We start from the raw sequence: 20129 nt of genomic DNA on the forward strand, positions 1-20129 counted from the left end.
CAGCCCTTCTGCTAGCCGCCTCCTCAAACATTGGAGCCTTTGTGTTTCGCTCACCAAAGCCCTCCACCTGCACCACTGTGAGTCTCAGCCTCTACACCAGCGGAGCCACCTACCGTCTCCTCTATCACAAACCTCCTGCATTATTTCAGTAAATAACTTTATACCTTTCCCCTGTCTTGGTGTCCGCATTTGGGTCCAACAACTAAACCTACTACGAACAGATGCTAGACAAAACCATCACTCCATTCCTTCACAAAAATTGAAAAGATCTGTCCAACATATATATGAATACAATTTTTTCTTATGACACCAGGTTTGTTCTAAATCAGCAAGTAGAACTCACTTTGGTCTATGGTACATAGTCAGGTGATTATAAGTGGTAATATGTGTTTGAAATGGTAACCATGTCTCAGTTCAAATATGGCATTTGGTGTTGGATGTGAGTCATCATCCTGTGGCCCACTGACTGCTGGTCGATGACTTTGACTTCTTCACACCTGATGATGTCTGGTTTACCAGTGTCTTCTCCAGAGTCTTTGTCATTTCCTCACTGTAGTGTTCCCCACAGCATTGGCATTTGATGTCATCCACATTCTTTGGGGTGTATGACTAGGGATGTTAACTGTGATGAGAGAATTGTGGTAGATGCACCAGCTGTAAGGAACCCTACATTGGTGAAAGTGCAAGGACCCCACAGAACACACTGAAAGAACAGAGTAAACACCACACCAAACTGGTCACTGTATTGACTTGGAAATCCTACACTTTCTAGCTCCCCTTGTAAATGTCACCATATGTACAATACATAACTGCTAGAACAAGTAAAGATGTAAAATGTGTATTTGATTTCTTTGAAATCTTGCCTAGGCTGTAGACAATGAGGACAGATTTTCACAGGGGTGGAAGTTGGTGATGTGATGGTGAATGAAGAAGACATCATTGACATTTGAGTGGTCCTCAAGGCAACAGTTATCCTGTCTGATCTGAAGGAGCACCATTGCCATGTTGATGGGACTTATTTTTGCTCTCAACATAACTATCCAAAGGGATTGAGGTACACATTCAAGGTTATTCAGAAGGTTCTGATTGTAGTGGTATGAGGCATCACTGCACCCTTAGCTTTGCTGCACCATCGCCCCTCTGGCTTATTAGCCAATAGTGGCTCATACAGAGGGGATAAAAGTAGGCCGTGTCCTCCCTCCTGACCTCTCGCTTCCTGCCTCTTCGGCCCGCCCACTTCCGGGTCGTTGGACTCGCCGATAGCAGCTGAGCACAGGTAGGTGCACGTTGCTATGCTGTTTTGTGTACATTAGTCTGCGTTTTATGTAAATTACAACGGTGATCCTTTTAATAGATCTGGCGTCTCCACCGCGGTTGTGGCGATTATCTGCGGTTGTTCGCCGCTGTCAACTAGAGCATTGGTGAGTTAAAATGTGTTTCTGTCATTCATGCTGTAGCCAGGTGCTAAGCTCCCTTTTCGCTCCTCTCCCTCTAACAGTCGGCTGGTTGTGGGCTGCATGGTGGCTGTCTTCCCCTGCTGGGCATGTTTTCTTCGCACCTCTCCCTCCTTGGATGGGACGCCAATACACCCGGACAGATAACCGGAGTTATGGATGCTAACGCTAATTAAGCTAAGTAAGCGCAGCTGCGCAATCACTGCTACTGGGCCACTGCTACGCTGCTACGCTGCTACTGCTGCTTCGCCACTGAACTGTCACTGTACTGTTGCTGCTGCCGCTTTGCTGCCAGTGTTTTGCTGCCGCTGCTTTGCTGTCGCTGCTCCGACGGCTTGGTTTGGTCGGCCGCCTTCGATCAGCCTGCTTCCTGCTAGTGGCTCCACATACTGCTGCTACCTGTGGTGCTGCTATATGTGTGTGTGTGTGTGTGTGTGTGTTTTAGTGTTTTAAAGGCAGTCTGCTGAGGTTTGGTGATGTTTATTTGTTTATCTTCTGTTTAATGGTTGAATTCCTTTTGGTAATTTCTTAGTAGTTTGGGTGGTTTTCTTTGGGGTAATTAATTTAATTAAGTTTATCTTTGGGAGTTTCTTGTATTTTCGTTTGGGGAGGGAATTTCCCAAGAAATGTTTGAACTCCCCTGTTATTTGTGTTAAGATTGATTTAATTATTATAAGTTGATCTCTGGCCAGAGACTCTTGATTTCTGTTGTGTGATTGATTTACAATTAATTCAATTCAACACTTCATTTATCTATTTATCATTTATATTTTGTTGGCACATGTTATGCAATAGTTTGGTTTTTCATAATTGTGGGCCCTCCTAATTGTGTTTTTCCTCTTCCCCTAGTGCTGAAGGCCGGTGTTGGTGGTGGTGGTTCCCCTGGGTGGTGGTGATCCCTTGTGTGCTGTGTGCTGTGATCCCTGTTCAAGATTTTCTTTGTTGCACGTCACATTTTTGCTGTATGAGTGGGGTGCTCTCCTTTTTCTTTTGGATGCCACTCCCCTGATAAACCCCTCTTCCAGCCGGTAAGCCTCAGCCTGTACCCCCCTTTAAGTTGGGCTCTTTTCTTTCTTTTCTTTTCTTTTACAGTGCCAAACCATGTCTATTTAATAAATAATAAAATTTTGTATCAAATAATTGAACCACGTCTCCTGCTCTCCCTGAATGAACCAATCTGTGTCCTTTTATAATAGAGTAGTTTACCTTTAGTACGGGTCCTTGGGCCCTAACCCAAGGTGGCGTTGTCGGTATTAAGTACATTACGTAGTAGCCACCCTCGTGTTGCCACACTTGGCGTTGTCGGCAGGATCAATTCACTTGAGGCGGAGACGTGTGTTCCTTATCTAGGTATATATATATTTAGTTTTTTTCATTCCCTTGATTTCAGTTGGATGAGCAGAGTGTATGGTGTGAGCGAGTGTGTGAGTTAAAGGCGAAGCAGCAGTGAGTCTCTTCTTTGTAAGTATAATATTGGTGTCCGTAGTTTAAATCTCAGCAGCAGAAAACATGGAGGGAGAGATGCAGGAGTTGAGGGACCTAGTAGCTCAGTTGAGGGCGGACAATGAGAGGTTACAGAGGGAGCAGGCGGAAGTTTTGCCTGGTCCTAGTTCTGTACCTCCCATTGCTCCGACGAGAGCTAAAACAGTTAGTGCGCAGACAGCCTGCAGCCTCCCTCCTGGAGGTAAGGGCAGAGGCCATCAGGTGGGAGCGGGAGGGGCTACCAGGGGGTGCGCGCGGCCGTAGCCACTCAGTCCCCTCAGTCATGGGTTTGCAGTACGGTGTTCAGGGTGTTCCCCCAGCGGTTAGCTCAAGTTCAACTTCTGAATTGCTGGAAGTGAAGGAGATGTTGAAGCTTCAACAGGAGCAGTTAAACAGACTCACCGAATCTCTTTCTCAGCTGCAGAATAACTCTCAGCGTAATCACCCTCCTCCCTATGGTCCATTGATCTGCAGGCAGTGTCATCAACCTGGCCATTTTGCCAGGGAGTGCGGGGGGCCGCGTGGCCCTCCTCATCCCCGGTCCCTTGCGCCTGCTCCTTCCCGGCCGAGTAGGCAGCAAGGCCCCGCACAGCATCTGGGAAACTAGCACCCACCGAACTGTGGAGCCAAAGTTCGGGGGGGGCAACCACCGGCTCATCAGACATTTCAGGCACTGAGAGGGGAGCTAAGCTAATTTCTGCTTGTCCGCACGTGGACGTAGTCATGGGGGGAGTGAAAATTCCTTGTTTAGTGGACACAGGATCAATGGTTTCCACTATTTCGGAAAGCTTCTTCCGACAGCACTTTCAGGCTGGAGTGCAGGGGAAGCTCCAACCTTGCCAGTGGCTGCAACTTCAAGCCGCCAATGGCTTGCCCATCCCATATCTCGGGTACTTGGAGCTTGAAGTCACACTCTGCGATAGATCGTTGCCAGGGTGTGGGTTACTGGTGGTCAAGGACCCCCCGGTGGGTGGATCACCTTACTCCCCTGGCATTTTGGGGATGAACATCCTACGCAGGTGTTACAGCACGCTTTTTGGGCAACATGGCAAAGCCTTGTTTGATTTGCCCACGGTCATAGGGGCACCACAATCGGTGGTGCAGGCGCTGCAGAAATGCCACCGAACCTACTTGGATCCCCCTCTCAAGGTCACCGGCAGAGTCAAAGTTCTTGGCAAGAAGGCTTGTCGGATTTCTGGTGGCACAATGCAAATCGTTTCAGCCACATGTTCAGCCCAGTATTCTGGGACTACTGTACTCTTTGAGCCTTTGGAGAAGGGCCTCCCTGCCGGACTGCTGGCCTCTCCAGCACTGGTTAGAGTCGAGGGTGGCACCGCCTACATCCCAGTCGTCAACGTGGGATCCTCTGATGTGCTGCTGTACCCACGAACAGTCGTCGGTGCTTTGAGTGAGGTTCATGTAGTGAGTCTGCCCTCTGGGGTGAAGGAGGTCCCGTCTTACTTGGCCACAGTGGCATCACAAGCCGCGACTCCGACGCTTCAGGACCAAATAGGTGCGGTGGATCTGTCCGCCTTGCCCATTGACGAACAGAATGAGGCGCGTCTTCTTCTCTGGAAATATGCTTCCATCTTTTCATCCTATGAGGGTGATTTAGGCTGTACTAGTCTAATTTCCCATGAAATTCCCCTTTTGGATGACGCACCAATTCGCCAGCGCTATCGGCGCATACCACCATCAGACTATGAAGTGGTCAAGGAGCATATCAATCAGTTGCTTGAGACGCAGGTTATCAGGGAGAGCTGCAGCCCATTCGCCTCGCCAATTGTTTTGGTCAAGAAGAAAGATGGTAGCCTACGCCTATGCGTAGACTACAGACAACTCAATAGCCGGACCAGGAAAGATGCTTTTCCGCTTCCTCGTATCGAGGAGTCGCTGGACGCGCTTACTGGTGCCCGCTGGTTTTCCACCATGGATTTAGCCAGCGGGTACAACCAGGTTCCGGTCGCCGAAGTTGACCGCCCCAAGACGGCATTCTGCACTCCTTTCGGCCTTTTCGAGTGGAACAGAATGCCATTCGGGTTATGTAACGCACCTAGTACGTTCCAGCGGCTAATGCAGCGCATTTTCGGGGACCAGCAATGTCGGACTCTGCTGTTATACCTCGACGACATTGTGGTCTTCTCGTCCACCTTCCAACAACATCTGGAAAGACTGGAAGTGGTTTTGCAGCGGCTACAGCGAGAGGGTTTGAAGGCCAAATTGTCTAAATGCTCCTTTTTTCAGCAAGAAGTGCATTATTTGGGGCATGTCATCTCAGCCCAGGGCGTTTCAACTGACCCCGGCAAAGTGGAGGTGGTAGCCAGCTGGCAGCCCCCGACCACTATCTTGGAGCTGCGATCCTTCCTCGGGTTCGCAAGTTATTATCGCCGCTTTGTGGAGGGTTTCGCCAAGCTGGCTGCCCCTCTCCATCGCCTTGTTGCTGAGCTTGAGAGGTCAAAGGCCAAGCGGTCTGAACCCCGTGTTTCAGAAAGGTGGTTGATAGAGCATCAGCAGAGTTTCGACGCCCTAAAATCTAACCTTACCACCGCCCCCGTGCTTGCGTACGCCGATTTCTCCCTTCCCTTCATCTTGGAGGTCGACGCAAGTCACGGAGGCCTGGGCGCTATACTCGCACAAGAGCAGGGAGGGAAAGTGCGGCCCATAGCATTTGCCAGCCGAAGCCTGAGACCACCAGAGCGTAACCCAGTCAACTACAGCTCCATGAAGCTGGAGTTTTTGGCATTAAAATGGGCTATGACGGAGAAATTCCGTGAGTACTTGTTGGGCCACAAGTGCGTTGTATTCACGGATAACAATCCTCTTAGCCATTTGTCCTCAGCTAAACTTGGAGCCTTGGGACAGCGTTGGGCAGCACAGTTGGCATCGTTCGACTTCGAAATTCGGTATCGGCCTGGCAAGAACAACACTAACGCAGATGCGTTGTCCCGTTTGCATCCACCAATGGACACCGACTTGGGGGTATTAGTGTCTGGTACTCCACTTCCACACCCTCTAAAAGAGGCCCTTCAGGCCCAACGGCCTCCAGCGTGTCAGTCGGCTGTCTGGGCCTTGCCACAGTATCCGCCAGCTGACATTGGTGCACTTCAGCAAGCCGACCCAGTGATCCTTGAAGTGTTGGCTTTTTGGCGGCGGAAGCAATATCCGGGTCGTGAAGAACGCCAGCAACTGTCTCAGCGCTCTTTGGTTCTGCTCAAGCAGTGGGGCAGACTGGTTGAGCAGGCCGGAGTTGTTTATAGAAAAGTCTTGCGCCCAGATGGGGGGGAAACGGTTCTGCAGGTACTCCTGCCTGTTGCATTGCAGAAGACGGTTCTTACGGAGGTGCATCAAAACCATGGCCACCAAGGTGTCGAGAGGACTTTGGAGTTGCTGCGACAACGGTGTTACTGGCCAGGGATGTCTGAGGACGTGAGAGATTGGTGTCGGGCCTGTGAACGGTGCCTAGTGGCCAAGGATGGTGGGCCACCTGCCCGTAGCTTTATGGGACATCTGTTGGCTTCGGAGCCAAATGAGATCTTGGCGATGGATTATACCATGCTGGAGCCAACCCAAAATGGGTTGGAGAACGTCCTCGTCCTCACCGATGTGTTTAGTAAATACACCCTTGCTATCCCTACCCGTGACCAACGGGCCTCTACTGTTGCTCATGTCCTTGTCACTGAATGGTTTTCAAAGTTTGGCGTCCCAGTACGGATGCATTCCGATCAGGGCCGAAACTTTGAAAGCACCCTCGTCCGGCAGCTATGTTGTTTGTACGGCATTGAAAAATCCCGTACTACACCGTACCACCCAGCGGGTAACGGTCAGTGCGAGCGTTTTAACCGCACCCTGCACGACTTGCTGCGCACTCTACCAACATCACGAAAACGTGACTGGCACTCTTGTTTGCCACAGTTGTTGTACGCATACAACACCACCCCACACCAATCTACAGGAGAATCGCCCTTTTTCCTCATGTTTGGCCGTGAGGCCAGACTTCCAGTCGATTTCTTGCTGGGGCGAGTGAAGGACCCCATTAGTGGCTCGGTTAACGACTGGGTCCAGGAACATCAGACCCGGCTTCATCTGGCTTTCGATGGTGTCCGCGACCGGCTGAAGGACGCGGCCCAGCGCCGGAAAGAACGCCACGATCAGACGGTGCGGTCAGAGCATTTGGCAGAAGGCCAATTAGTGTTGTTGCGGGAATTTGGTTGGAAAGGCCGACACAAGATTCAGGATAAGTGGAACCAGGTGGTACATCAGGTGGTTAAAGCTCCCTCTGGAGATGGTTCGGTGTACACAGTGGCACCAGCAGAGGACCTCGCTAAGGTCAAACGAGTGCATCGCACTCTGCTTAAAGCTGTGGCCGGGTTGCCTGCCCTGGACACTTCTGCTCCTTCGACCAGTTCAGCCACCAGTCTGCCAGTCAGGCCTGATGAACTGTCGGACGAAGAAGACTTGTTGGCCTTGGTAAGGGAACCCCCTCTTCCTCCAGCTGACTGTGGTGCTGGGGAGGGGCAATGTGCACCGGCGTTGACTTTGCCTACCACCTCGACAGAACCCTTGCCCCCGGCACAATTCGCTCCTTCAATTGCCCCGCGGCAACTGGTACCGCCATCAGCACCTTCCTCTGGCTCAGCGGTATCATTACCATCTCAGCCCGCTCCATCACGAGTCTCTCCCTCAGAAGAAGCCGTCTGGCGACGGACGACCCGATCTACAGCTGGTCAACATTCGAACCTTCATCATTTGCCCAGGCCTGCCGATGAGGTGGCTCAGGAGAGGCCTTCAGCCGTTCAGTCAAGTGCTGTGTCTGCTTTCTTTAGACCGTGGTCTGAGAGGTGATCTTTTAAGCGCATCGTCGGGTCGACGATGAAAATGGGGGGGATGGATTGTAGTGGTATGAGGCATCACTGCACCCTTAGCTTTGCTGCACCATCGCCCCTCTGGCTTATTAGCCAATAGTGGCTCATACAGAGGGGATAAAAGTAGGCCATGTCCTCCCTCCTGACCTCTCGCTTCCTGCCTCTTCGGCCCGCCCACTTCCGGGTCGTTGGACTCGCCGATAGCAGCTGAGCACAGGTAGGTGCACGTTGCTATGCTGTTTTGTGTACATTAGTCTGCGTTTTATGTAAATTACAACGGTGATCCTTTTAATAGATCTGGCGTCTCCACCGCGGTTGTGGCGATTATCTGCGGTTGTTCGCCGCTGTCAACTAGAGCATTGGTGAGTTAAAATGTGTTTCTGTCATTCATGCTGTAGCCAGGTGCTAAGCTCCCTTTTCGCTCCTCTCCCTCTAACAGTCGGCTGGTTGTGGGCTGCATGGTGGCTGTCTTCCCCTGCTGGGCATGTTTTCTTCGCACCTCTCCCTCCTTGGATGGGACGCCAATACACCCGGACAGATAACCGGAGTTATGGATGCTAACGCTAATTAAGCTAAGTAAGCGCAGCTGCGCAATCACTGCTACTGGGCCACTGCTACGCTGCTACGCTGCTACTGCTGCTTCGCCACTGAACTGTCACTGTACTGTTGCTGCTGCCGCTTTGCTGCCAGTGTTTTGCTGCCGCTGCTTTGCTGTCGCTGCTCCGACGGCTTGGTTTGGTCGGCCGCCTTCGATCAGCCTGCTTCCTGCTACTGGCTCCACATACTGCTGCTACCTGTGGTGCTGCTATATGTGTGTGTGTGTGTGTGTTTTTAGTGTTTTAAAGGCAGTCTGCTGAGGTTTGGTGATGTTTATTTGTTTATCTTCTGTTGAATGGTTGAATTCCTTTTGGTAATTTCTTAGTAGTTTGGGTGGTTTTCTTTGGGGTAATTAATTTAATTAATTAAGTTTATCTTTGGGAGTTTCTTGTATTTTCGTTTGGGGAGGGAATTTCCCAAGAAATGTTTGAACTCCCCTGTTATTTGTGTTAAGATTGATTTAATTATTATAAGTTGATCTCTGGCCAGAGACTCTTGATTTCTGTTGTGTGATTGATTTACAATTAATTCAATTCAACACTTCATTTATCTATTTATCATTTATATTTTGTTGGCACATGTTATGCAATAGTTTGGTTTTTCATAATTGTGGGCCCTCCTAATTGTGTTTTTCCTCTTCCCCTAGTGCTGAAGGCCGGTGTTGGTGGTGGTGGTTCCCCTGGGTGGTGGTGATCCCTTGTGTGCTGTGTGCTGTGATCCCTGTTCAAGATTTTCTTTGTTGCACGTCACATTTTTGCTGTATGAGTGGGGTGCTCTCCTTTTTCTTTTGGATGCCACTCCCCTGATAAACCCCTCTTCCAGCCGGTAAGCCTCAGCCTGTACCCCCCTTTAAGTTGGGCTCTTTTCTTTCTTTTCTTTTCTTTTACAGTGCCAAACCATGTCTATTTAATAAATAATAAAATTTTGTATCAAATAATTGAACCACGTCTCCTGCTCTCCCTGAATGAACCAATCTGTGTCCTTTTATAATAGAGTAGTTTACCTTTAGTACGGGTCCTTGGGCCCTAACCCAAGGTGGCGTTGTCGGTATTAAGTACATTACGTAGTAGCCACCCTCGTGTTGCCACATTATGAACATCGGTGGAGCACAGTGTTCCTCACTTGTGCATGGTTTGAGAAACAGACTCTTGCGGAAAACCATGCACGATTGTGCTCTGATGACTCATCTCGTGCCAGAGTATTAAAACTGTTTTTGATATTTAAGTTTTTACTTTGTTTTTACACATTATTTGCAGACTGTAACTGCAGATACTTTGCAGAGGAACTTACCAAGGTGATTGGTCTTCTTTTGACCTCAACAAAAACTATCCAAAGGAACAGAGGTTCACACAGTATACTCCACAGACATTCAAAGGTCCTCATGGACATTGGTAGAGGATAGTATGTCTCACTTGTGCATGGTTTAAAAAACCTGAACTCTGATGGCTGGTTTAATGCAAGTGCATCAGCTTAAAAATGGGAGCTTTTGATTGAAGTTCATATTTTTGCATCCGTTCAAGCTACCAGTTGTGCTACAAGTCTGGAAGCAGTCAGTACTCAGGACTCGGTCTCAGCTGTTCGAAATTAGTCCTGTCAAATTGGTTGAGATTGAACATGCAAAAAAATAGTGGTTCTTAGCTTTATTGTTTATATCCAAATACTAAGTGCCAAACAGTGATATTTCTATTTATTGTTTGCTAATTTAGCATTTTCAGTTTTATAGTGACAGGTTATAAAACATGTGTAGTTGAAGAAAATGCTGCACATGTTAAGCCACTTGTTCTTTTAAAATAGCAGTATTGTCATATTAATACTGAAAATGTTTTAAGTTCTGAATTTTATGCAGGAGGTTGACCAAGTCTTGATGTGTTCAAATATGGCCGGTGGTGTTGGATGTGAATTTCGTCCTTGACACTGACTACTTCCCATTCGATGCAGAGTGGTATCCCAGTCTCTTTTTAAGGGTCTTTGCCGTTTTTTTGTTATGGTGTTCCTAACAGATTTGATCTTTCTGTGGCCCTCCACTGACAACATTCACTGCATGAAAAGTGGGATTTTCGTCAGTATGCGGCACTGTAAATTGACGTGGAAGTTCAGGTTTACGGCTGCACGTGGCAATTTACAGGCAACACCGAAAACTGCCGTGAATTGTCAGAAATTGACGCGGGCCTTGCTTGGCAGTTGTCCCCCCATGACCCCACTCCCCCTAATTCTAGGGGAGGCTTTAACATGTAAATGAAAATGCTGTAAGCTATACAAATGCAAATCAGGGTAGCAGGGGGAGTTTTACTCCAGGTGACATTTTTTTAAAAGGTATTAACTTCATTAGAAAATCTCTGGTATAAATAGATCAGGCTCAGTATAGCCTAATTATAGACTCTTACATTTTAGCTTGAATTGATTTATTTAATGAAGTATTGTAGATTAATTACTGTGTGTGTCATTAGCAATGGCCAATGTTATGTAAAAAAGATACACAAACAATTTGTTTCAACAATGAGTTTTAATCAGGCTTTGCCACAAATGTTTACTGAATGCAGCATTTAAAATGTTAATTATTGGTTTTGTAATAATATTTGTTAAATGCCTGTAAGAATAGGAAAGAGTTGCACAAATGTTTTGTGATTGTTTTGTTATCCTTGGACCTTTTGTGACTTTGTTACTTTCGGGACCTTTCTGATTCCTGGATCACCTTTGAGGTCAAAGGACAGGGGGTGGAGGAACTGAGGGGAGATACGTGAGAGTGACGAGCTGAGGAAGACTACAGATGCAGGTTGTCTACTGTAAAGTGAAAACACGAACTTTTTAATTAATATCTACGCCAGTTTGAGTGAAAGTGTTCAACCAGGACTCTTATAAAAACGTTATTGGCGATAGAGTTATGTCCGTTTGAGTGGACTACTCGGCACAAGACGACAGATAGGAGTTTCAGTTAGCTTCTGACCTAGCGGCTAGCAGTGCTTTTGCATGGACTTTGCTAACAAGCTAGCGACAAGCGAACCTGATGAGTAAAGCCTGTGTGGAGCTGTGAGACCGACGGCAAACACAAAGACCCCGACGGGGCTGGGTAGCGCTGCGTGAGTTTCTCTTCAGCCCGGACAGCGCTACGAACCGGAGCAAGGGTAAGATTGAAAGAATATGCTTTCATTCTGCTGTAGCTACTGTTAATTTGTAATGTATGTCTTGTATTTTGTATGCTACTGGACACTTGTAAAGTACCTATCTATCTATCTAGACACTTCACGGTGCTGTAGGATAGGCCTTCTCCTGAGCTTCCCCTTTGTTGTGTGAGCAGAATTGTACATAGTTGTGTGTTTGTGTTAATAAAGCTCTGTCTTTTAAATTTTCCTTTCCTCAATAAATTCATTCATGTCCTTGATGGCAATAATAGTGTAGTCTATAGCATATCATATATATATGTATGTATGTATGTATGTATGTATGTGTGTGTGTGTGTATGTATATATATATATATATATGTAGGGGTGGGGTTTACATTTATAATGACCCAGTCTGACCAATAGTGACAGATCTGCCAACCAATCACAAGTGATTTTTCGTGTTTAAAAGTAGTGGTTTCATCCAATACTGAGGAAACTGAAGCCAGGCCACACATCCTCTGGCCAGGCGTGGTTTCACTGCTATTCATATGCTAATTAGAGCCGTTCGCACCTCCGCGAGCTCCACATACGTCATGGTTCGTTTCCGACAATTTTCGGCACAGACGAATGCCACGTTCACAGCCTGTAAATTGTCATGTTGTGCTACAACATGCTATGTGTGTGGGTTTTTTTCCCTCTTGGCACGCCTGCCGGATACTGGGGGCGTGGCTAAACCCTTGATTCCACATTTGATTTCGAAGGTTGAGATTGTGACGTCATTTTGGTTTCATTTGTTTCCTTTATTTATTTTTCATTTTTTTGTGAGCATTGTTTGGTAAGACACATTAAAGTGTGTTACATTGTGCAAAAAGAGATGAGGACCCAAATGCAAACACACAGGAGGGAAGCAGGATTTGGAACTAAAAATGAGCTGTAATGTCAAGCTGAAAATCCAAAAGGTAAAAATAAAAACATCAAGCGCTAATACCAAAAATACAAAGTAGCAACACAAAAGCTCAAACAAATTACAAGCAAAAGCAAAGTTCAAATCAGGAAAAACACAAGAAGCAAAAAAGAGTACAAAAACAAAGGAAACGCTTTTTTCCGTAATTCAATTCAGAAAGTGAAACTTTAACATATTCTAGATTCATCACACATAAAGTGAAATATTTCAAGCCTCTTTTTGTTTTAATTTTGATGATTACGGCTGACAGCTCATGATAAAAAATCCTACACTCTGATATAGTAACATCTTGGCTTGCGTATGGTGGCCTAGATGTGTCAGTCCTAAACAGAGCTTCTATGATTTGCAAGCCCATAAAATGATGCTGTTAATGAGGTAGTTAGCAGGGCATGATTGCATTGGCAGCTTCAGTGAGAGCAGACAAACACTTTTGAATCCATTGCTAACAACTCTGATTACAACACCTTACTGATTACATTTATTCCTTCAAATACAAATATCTGGAGAGATGTTTGAGAAATCATCGGACAGGAAGCTGTTTATGAAAGAAGCATCTGAAGGGACTCTGCTGAGGCACAATTTGAATATTTCAAGCCTTGGAAATGGATTATGAAAAAACAATTGATTTCCATCCTTCTACATGATTTTGAATGGTTTGCAGGAGAGTATGGAGTAGCTGTGAGAAGACAAGCTTACATTAGACACCAGGATTACTGAGCCACTGATTGGTCCCTCAGAGATTTCCCAGGGAGATGAAGAAAACATTCAGATTGTTCCCTGTAAAATCACTAATAATGTCAAAGAACAAGTGATAGCTGATAGAGTGAATGATAGATTTTGATTATAAATACGTAGATATTCATTTAAATCAATTCAAATTTAAATTTACAAGAGTTTTGTTTTTTTTCATGAATCTATGGCCACATGAAGTGTAATTCAAGTAAGGAAACTGGATTTAAAAAACTTCAAGGACTACTTAGTACATTTTTCCAGAGCATTCAACTAAATCTTAGTGGCCAAAAAATGATTTTACCTGATTGGGTTTTATAATAACAACATGAGTCAGAACTGCCCTTCAACATGAATGGTCTAGGACGAGCTGTCTGGTTCAAGGTTTGGTATTTACAAGCTCAACTAAAGATCCTCCAGCTGCCTTGTTGTGGAGCTTCTCTGTGAGGGCTGTAAATAAATGATAATGTAGGCCTACTCGTCAATGACGATGTTGCTTTGTCTCCTAATTTGGTTTATGACCAAATTCCCACAAAACTGATGGCATTACCATCAGCCTCAGATATGATTTGTGTTAAGTGCCACGTAGCAAATACAAGCATGCAAACACACTAAATGGTTAGCATGGCCAGCATTACCTACTGATCACCTAATTTGCTGGCATAATGAACATGTTGGCATACAATTTAGCTCAAAACACTGCTGTGTTAAATTACAGCCACAGAGACGCTAGCAGGTCTCACTTAATATTTAAAATTGTGTCCTATACAAAACTGACAAAAACAAGACTAACATACCCGTGAGCTTTAGTTGTTATTTTGTCATTGCTATGAAGTAGAAGCTAGTCAGAGGTACATATCACAGCTGTACCAGGAACAAAACTTCATAGCATAGTTGCCAAATTACAATCAAAATTGACATGGAAAAAGCTGCTCAGTGTTTTTCAGGTATGTACAAAGCATCATGTTTTGCTTCTGATTGCCATTAATCAGTTTAACAACATAATTTTAAATTGCTTGATTTTGAAATTATGTGATGCTGTGGGGACAACTGCCAAACATCCTTCACCAACGCTTTTTTAAACTTAATACTATTTTTGTGAGCATTGGGGTCCTCCATTTTCTACTAGCTTCACTCTCCAGTTTAATTGCTGCAGCTGATTCTGCATGTACAATGATGAGGCACGATGGTGTGATTACTATTAGTTGTGATATTTATAACGACTTGTTCATGTGTTTTTACTCTTTATTTTCAAAAAGGCTGTTGGGCTTTGCTGTTGCAGATATCAAATATGAGTCATATATGATGGAGCTGGAGAATTTAATAAATGTTCCATTTTCCCCTCGGCAGCCTGTGATTTAACTTTGGTGTAATACAAATGATTCTGCTTGTCTGCTACTGCAGTACATCAACCCAGTGTGCAGCGTGACTTTCTGGTGGGATCCACCAAAGTGAGCGTGTCTTTATTCTATGTGTATTCTTCGCTGTAGTCAACATGGATGACAGCTTAATTTTCAGTCACTCTCGCTTTCAGGTTTTTGTGTGACGAGGTCATGTGTGAACTGGTGTCCAATGTTGTACAAGTGTGTACAGAAACAGAGCATGTCTGTCTGTTTGATCGTGATGCTTCTCAATGGTTGCAACTTTCTTCTCAAGGCTTGTTGTTTTCATCTCAATCTCAGTGGCAGTTCAATCCCACAGGTTGTTGTAGTGACCCATTCGCTCCATGATGCGGTGTTATTTTTTGCAGTAGAATCCGTGACCATACGGAACATAAGATCCTTGCCGGTCTCACATCTTTCACACATGCGGTTTTCGTTGCGGAAATTTTCACGTATTTTACAGGCACACATTTCTCAGTCCGTCACTCGTGGTTTTACAACGAAGAAGGGCCTGTGCTAAAAAGAACCGGGAGTGGGAAAACTTAAAGCTAGGGCTCTCTCTGAGGATCTGTAAGGAACCTCTTCCTGTAAATCTGCCCTGCCTCACTGTGGCAAAACAAAGTCTAACAGTAATCTAACAGCATGAGAAATTACATTTATATAACCTCAATAACAAGAAAAAAACCAATTCTCCGCTCTTATACTATAATAGTTTGTCCTGTTGTTGATATGATTAATTCCCCAGCCATATTACTTTCACTTCCATGCAGTACTGTTGAAAAACAAATGGCAGAAGCATAATATTGACAACCTCATGATATGGTAGATAATCTTTAAATATGCTCGGCCAGTGATCATATTTGTATCTGGGTGTGGGTGGTAACAAGACGCATGGACTATTACGCTCAGGTGACACATTTTCAGCAGAAATGATTGAAAATGGCTCCCCCTGCCCTGTGCCGACACCAGGGGGAAGGAGCAGTACTGGCATTTCACTAGCCCCAGTCACACTGCACTTTCAGTGCAGGAATCATATGCCAATACTCTGCCTTGTCATCTGTGTGAAAGTTACAGATGCGGAGAGGGGGGACAGTTTTGCTGCAGCTCTGATCCGCCTCCGGAGGTAGTATCAGAGCTGTAGTAGAGGCGAGACGGCGTCTGTGTGAATGGAAAGAGGCGCGGATCAGGAGTGTGTCGGTCTGATGATATTCAGAGTCTGACAGCTAAACAGATCCTTCAGTCATCAAATAAAAGAGAAATGTCCCACACTTCAACCTGCAAAGCAACGTTACAGGACCAAACACCAGTAATGTGGTAACTGTGTCTTTGGCAACTTATATGAGGAATAAACATACAGCAGTTATACATGGCGAAGTGTCTGTCATCCTGTCTGTCCTATCGACTCTTGGTCACATTTCTGCCCGAAAAACAGCATCTGTCCCTGGCTTGAATGGCGGTGATTATGTGACGCAATTCAGAGCAAAAACCTTTAACTCACCATGTCTTTGTCTCCTTCCAATACTGTGTTTTATAGTTACTGTCTCTGGCAACTTTTCCCCAGAAAACAGCATCCCTCCCCATGAATGAGAGAGCCAGATAGGGTCCGCTGTTTACTGATGCCGATTATGTAATTATGTCATTTAGAGCAAAAAACATAACTTTTCCAGCATGCGTGGTGGGTCAGGATCTCAATCACAACAGATTATAACTGCATCCATATGATTATAAACGGTCGGCAGATAGATGTTTACTTTAACAGTGGAAACCGGGAGAAACGCGTTAAAAAAAAACCAGACAGATCTCAACGTCATGATGTGTACCGTCACGCCTCTTTTGGTTCCACAGCTTGCTTGGTTCAGTGTGAACAAACAAAGGCGGAGAAAAGGCGAGCCTTGGTTGCTGTGATAATGCGGAGTCTGTGTGAAAAGTGCTACTGATTGGAGCATTGCTGGTGCTGCTGTCTTCTTCTGTAGGAACAGGCCGAGTTTCTTGTCTTACCTGTGCCAACTGCACAGTTTGGTATTTTGCATTAAATGCCGATGAATATTTGCTTTGGAGACACCTGTAGTGGGGGGCTTTGCATTACAAATTGTACATGATGTTGCTGTTGGTGAAATTAGAAATTAGATTTCCTACGGTACGGTACAAGGTCAGGATGATGGGGGGAACATACCAAGTAAGTAATAGGGTGGGATAGAGGGAAAGAGCCTGAAAGTCTAAAAAAGTGTATTTTAAGATTACACAGCGTTTCCTTGATGATTTACAACCAAGCCTTGGCTGGATTATAAGAACAAGTGACGTCTCGTTGGAAGGGCTACACGGAGTTTTAAAGTAAGTCGCTGCGAACATCCTTAACAGAGATACTGCTAAAAGTAAGAAGAGAGCGCTTTTGTGATCGGGAATCATTGCAGCTAAATGTTAGCAACCGTCTCCTGACTCAGCTGTGTATTTGCTGTTTAGAACACATACCCATTCTTCCTGCAAATAAAGGACTTACTCAGTGAGCCCTTGCAGGTTCACTTGCAACTGACTTAGAGCTTAACTGAACTGAGAAATGAACGAGTCGTTCCAGGAAGTGATTCAGTTCAGTTCCTTCACACAAAAGATTTGTTATTTTGAACTAAATGTTCGCAAATGAACCAACACTCCAAAGTATGGATCCAAACAGCTCCTCTGGAAAGGTAACATATTCAGTTACATTAATCACCTTGTACACAGGCCTTTTAGACAATTTTCTAGCATTCATCAAAGAAGATATTCGCACCTCCAATTAACGCAAATGCATTTGTGTAGATGATGCTGCTCATATTTTGTGAGTTTTACACCCACCCAAGTCTTGGGGGTGCTCCAACTTTCAGTCATCTAACATGTCTTTGCAGCAAATGGGCTCGACTTGCTGAACACCAAATATAACTGTTGCCACTTTGTAACTCTATAGTTCTTACCCTCAACAATCACTTTATTTCCAGTGTGTAGGACTTAATGGTATCTAGGGGTAAGGTTGCAGATTGCAACCAACTGAATATGTCTCCACTCATCCTCCACTCAAAGCATATAGGAGAATCTACAGTTTTGCTAAAAAGTCTGAAAGGCCCTCTCTACAACTCTCTGGTTTGTCTGTTCTGGGCTACTGTAGAAAAATGGAAAGGCGGCATGGCAGACTCTGTCGAAGAGGACCTGCTCAGTCTGGGAAAATAAAGGGTTCATTCTAAGATAAAAAAAACAAACAAAAAAAACAATTCAATGTTACAGGCAATTATACATGAATGAAAACATAACCTTGAATTTTAGATTACATTTATGTCAATAGATCCCACTAAATCCTGCACACTGGACCTTTTAAATGGGCTGGAAACCTGCGTTTGGTCAAATCTAACATGGTTTGATGAAAAAGATCTCCTCACATGAATGGCTGCTCCATATCAATAATTGCACAAAGTGAACTCACAAAGACACACACACACACACACACACACACACACACACACACACTAACAGTGACCAGCTGGCTAACCTGCAGCCAGTTTTAAAAAGGTCCACAGTCAGTGTGAGCTGTGCGAGTTAATGATTAAGCTGGCAGTTAGTTATCTGCTGAGGGCTGTCACACGCTTGATGGATGTCTTTTATTTGCATCTGAGTGATGAAGAAAAATAGAGACAGGGGTGTTTTCCCTCGATGTGATTGAGTGCGCCTGCAACCGTAACCTTGCCGCTCCCTCTTTTTTTGGTATGGATGTCTATATTCAGCCAGCATGATGAATTTGCCAGAGCTGTGTAACTCCAGCAGTGACTGAGATCGTTCATCTGCTGCCATGTAAAATTGCATTGAACTGTGGCAATCCCTCAGTAGAGGCATGGTACAGAACTTTAATCAACTTTACTGCCAGGGAGAGGGAGCAGATTGTGACGCATTTCCATATGGATACTGGCCCATCTCGACAGTGAGGACTGTGGTGAACGAGCCTCATAAACATTTTAATCTACCACCAGGCATGTTGATATTGTCACACTTTAAAGATAGCTTTGAGTGATCCTCTCCTATGAAAATGGTTATTGGTAGTGGAGATGCATTACTTCATACTGGTGTAAAAAGGCCATTGAGAAGGTCCTTTACTGGATGTAACATATTTCATTGTTGCCATATTGTCAGGTTTCTGCTCAGAGTAAAGGCTCAGTGGTCCAAATAGTGCTACCTTTTACATTTTCAATCAATATGAAACTTCAGTTCCAAACTGTAATTTGTAGGGGTGTAAAGATTAACTGACACATATTGAACAACTAATAGGAGCATCACACATACAGCTATGTTGATACCACAGATCCCAAACAAGTTCTTCGTGAAATGTACTGCCGAGTATGTGTCTGTCAGCAACTGTGTGTTTGAAATAATCACAGTGAGGCAACAAAAAAAATCACACTGACTTTATGGGGACTTATATTCCATTTGAGAATAAAATACATGTTGTCACAAGGCAAACATGAAATCCCATTAACATCCCTAAAGACATGGATTACATTTTTTGTTTTTCTATGCAACATTAAATCATTTTGACTAAATAGGCAACGTTCAAAGTTGGCTGTAATCAAAAATGATGTATTTTCTTGGCAACACCAGCCCTGTTCTGTTTCAGGTTTGTTGCCTTTGTTGATTCAGTTTTTTAGGTTTAGGCATGAGGAGTGAGATTGGTTAGGATTAGGTTATCTTGATAAGAACTGTCTGGGTTAAGAACATTGGGGTAAACCAGTCAGAGGCAGAGTAGGGTGGGTTTTCCCAAGAAAGGCAGTGGGATCAATAATGAAACTACTCTGTTGTGTTTTAGGTGTCATTTACACTGGAGACACTGAAGACATGTCCCCACCACTTTTTGAAGTGGCTGTTTTTGTCCCCATTAGTTTTTAAAAGGCGTAATTTGTTAATGATGTTCTGAAAAATAGCTCGGATCATGAAATGTTAACTACGAAATAACAACACTTTGTGTTACGCTCGGTTGGTAGAGTGTGGACCCATAAGCGGACAATGATGCTGGAAGTAGGTTATGAAGTAATTTATTGATTTCACAATGATTAAGCAAGTGATGGTGTAGAGCAACCCAGGCGGAGTCCCCGTCTGGAAGTGTGGAGGTGGAGGTGCGGTAGCTCACGGTGGCGGCTGGAGCTGGAAACACTGGAAGTCGGCGTGCTGGTGAACACTGGTCATAGAGAGAACACGAGATAAGATTAGATTTCCAAGAGGGCAAAGACGAGATCACTGGAGGAGACAGGCTTGAGCTGGGAGACGTGGAAAGTGGGATGCACAGGTAAGGAGGCAGGCAGCTTGAGACGAACGGCAGCAGGGTTGATCGATTTCTCCACCTCGAATGGACCAACAAAACGTGGAGCCAGCTTGCGGGACTCCACCTGGAGAGGGACATCCCGAGAGGAAAGCCACACCTTCTCTCCCGGCTGACATTGGGGAGTGGGGATATGGTGACGATCAGCCAGCCGCTGACTTCGCCGGGTAGACTGGGTGATGGCATCTCAATCACATCAGCCATGTCCGCCAGGTCCTTGAACGTCTCC

At 45.2% G+C, this 20129-nt stretch overlaps 1 long non-coding RNA gene across 1 annotated transcript; it reads left to right on the forward strand.

Moving 5' to 3' along the window:
* Positions 1-1644: 1644 nt before the first annotated feature.
* LOC311250467 lies at positions 1645-9337 on the forward strand. Its single transcript, XR_014621289.1, has 3 exons — positions 1645-2482; positions 8238-8374; positions 9042-9337. It is a non-coding gene; the product is annotated as an uncharacterized lncRNA (long non-coding RNA).
* The last annotated feature ends 10792 nt before the right edge of the window (positions 9338-20129 follow it).

Source organism: Pagrus pagrus (assembly GCF_965226575.1).
Source record: "Pagrus pagrus genome assembly, chromosome: 21".
Classification (NCBI taxonomy): Eukaryota; Metazoa; Chordata; class Actinopteri; order Spariformes; family Sparidae; genus Pagrus; species Pagrus pagrus.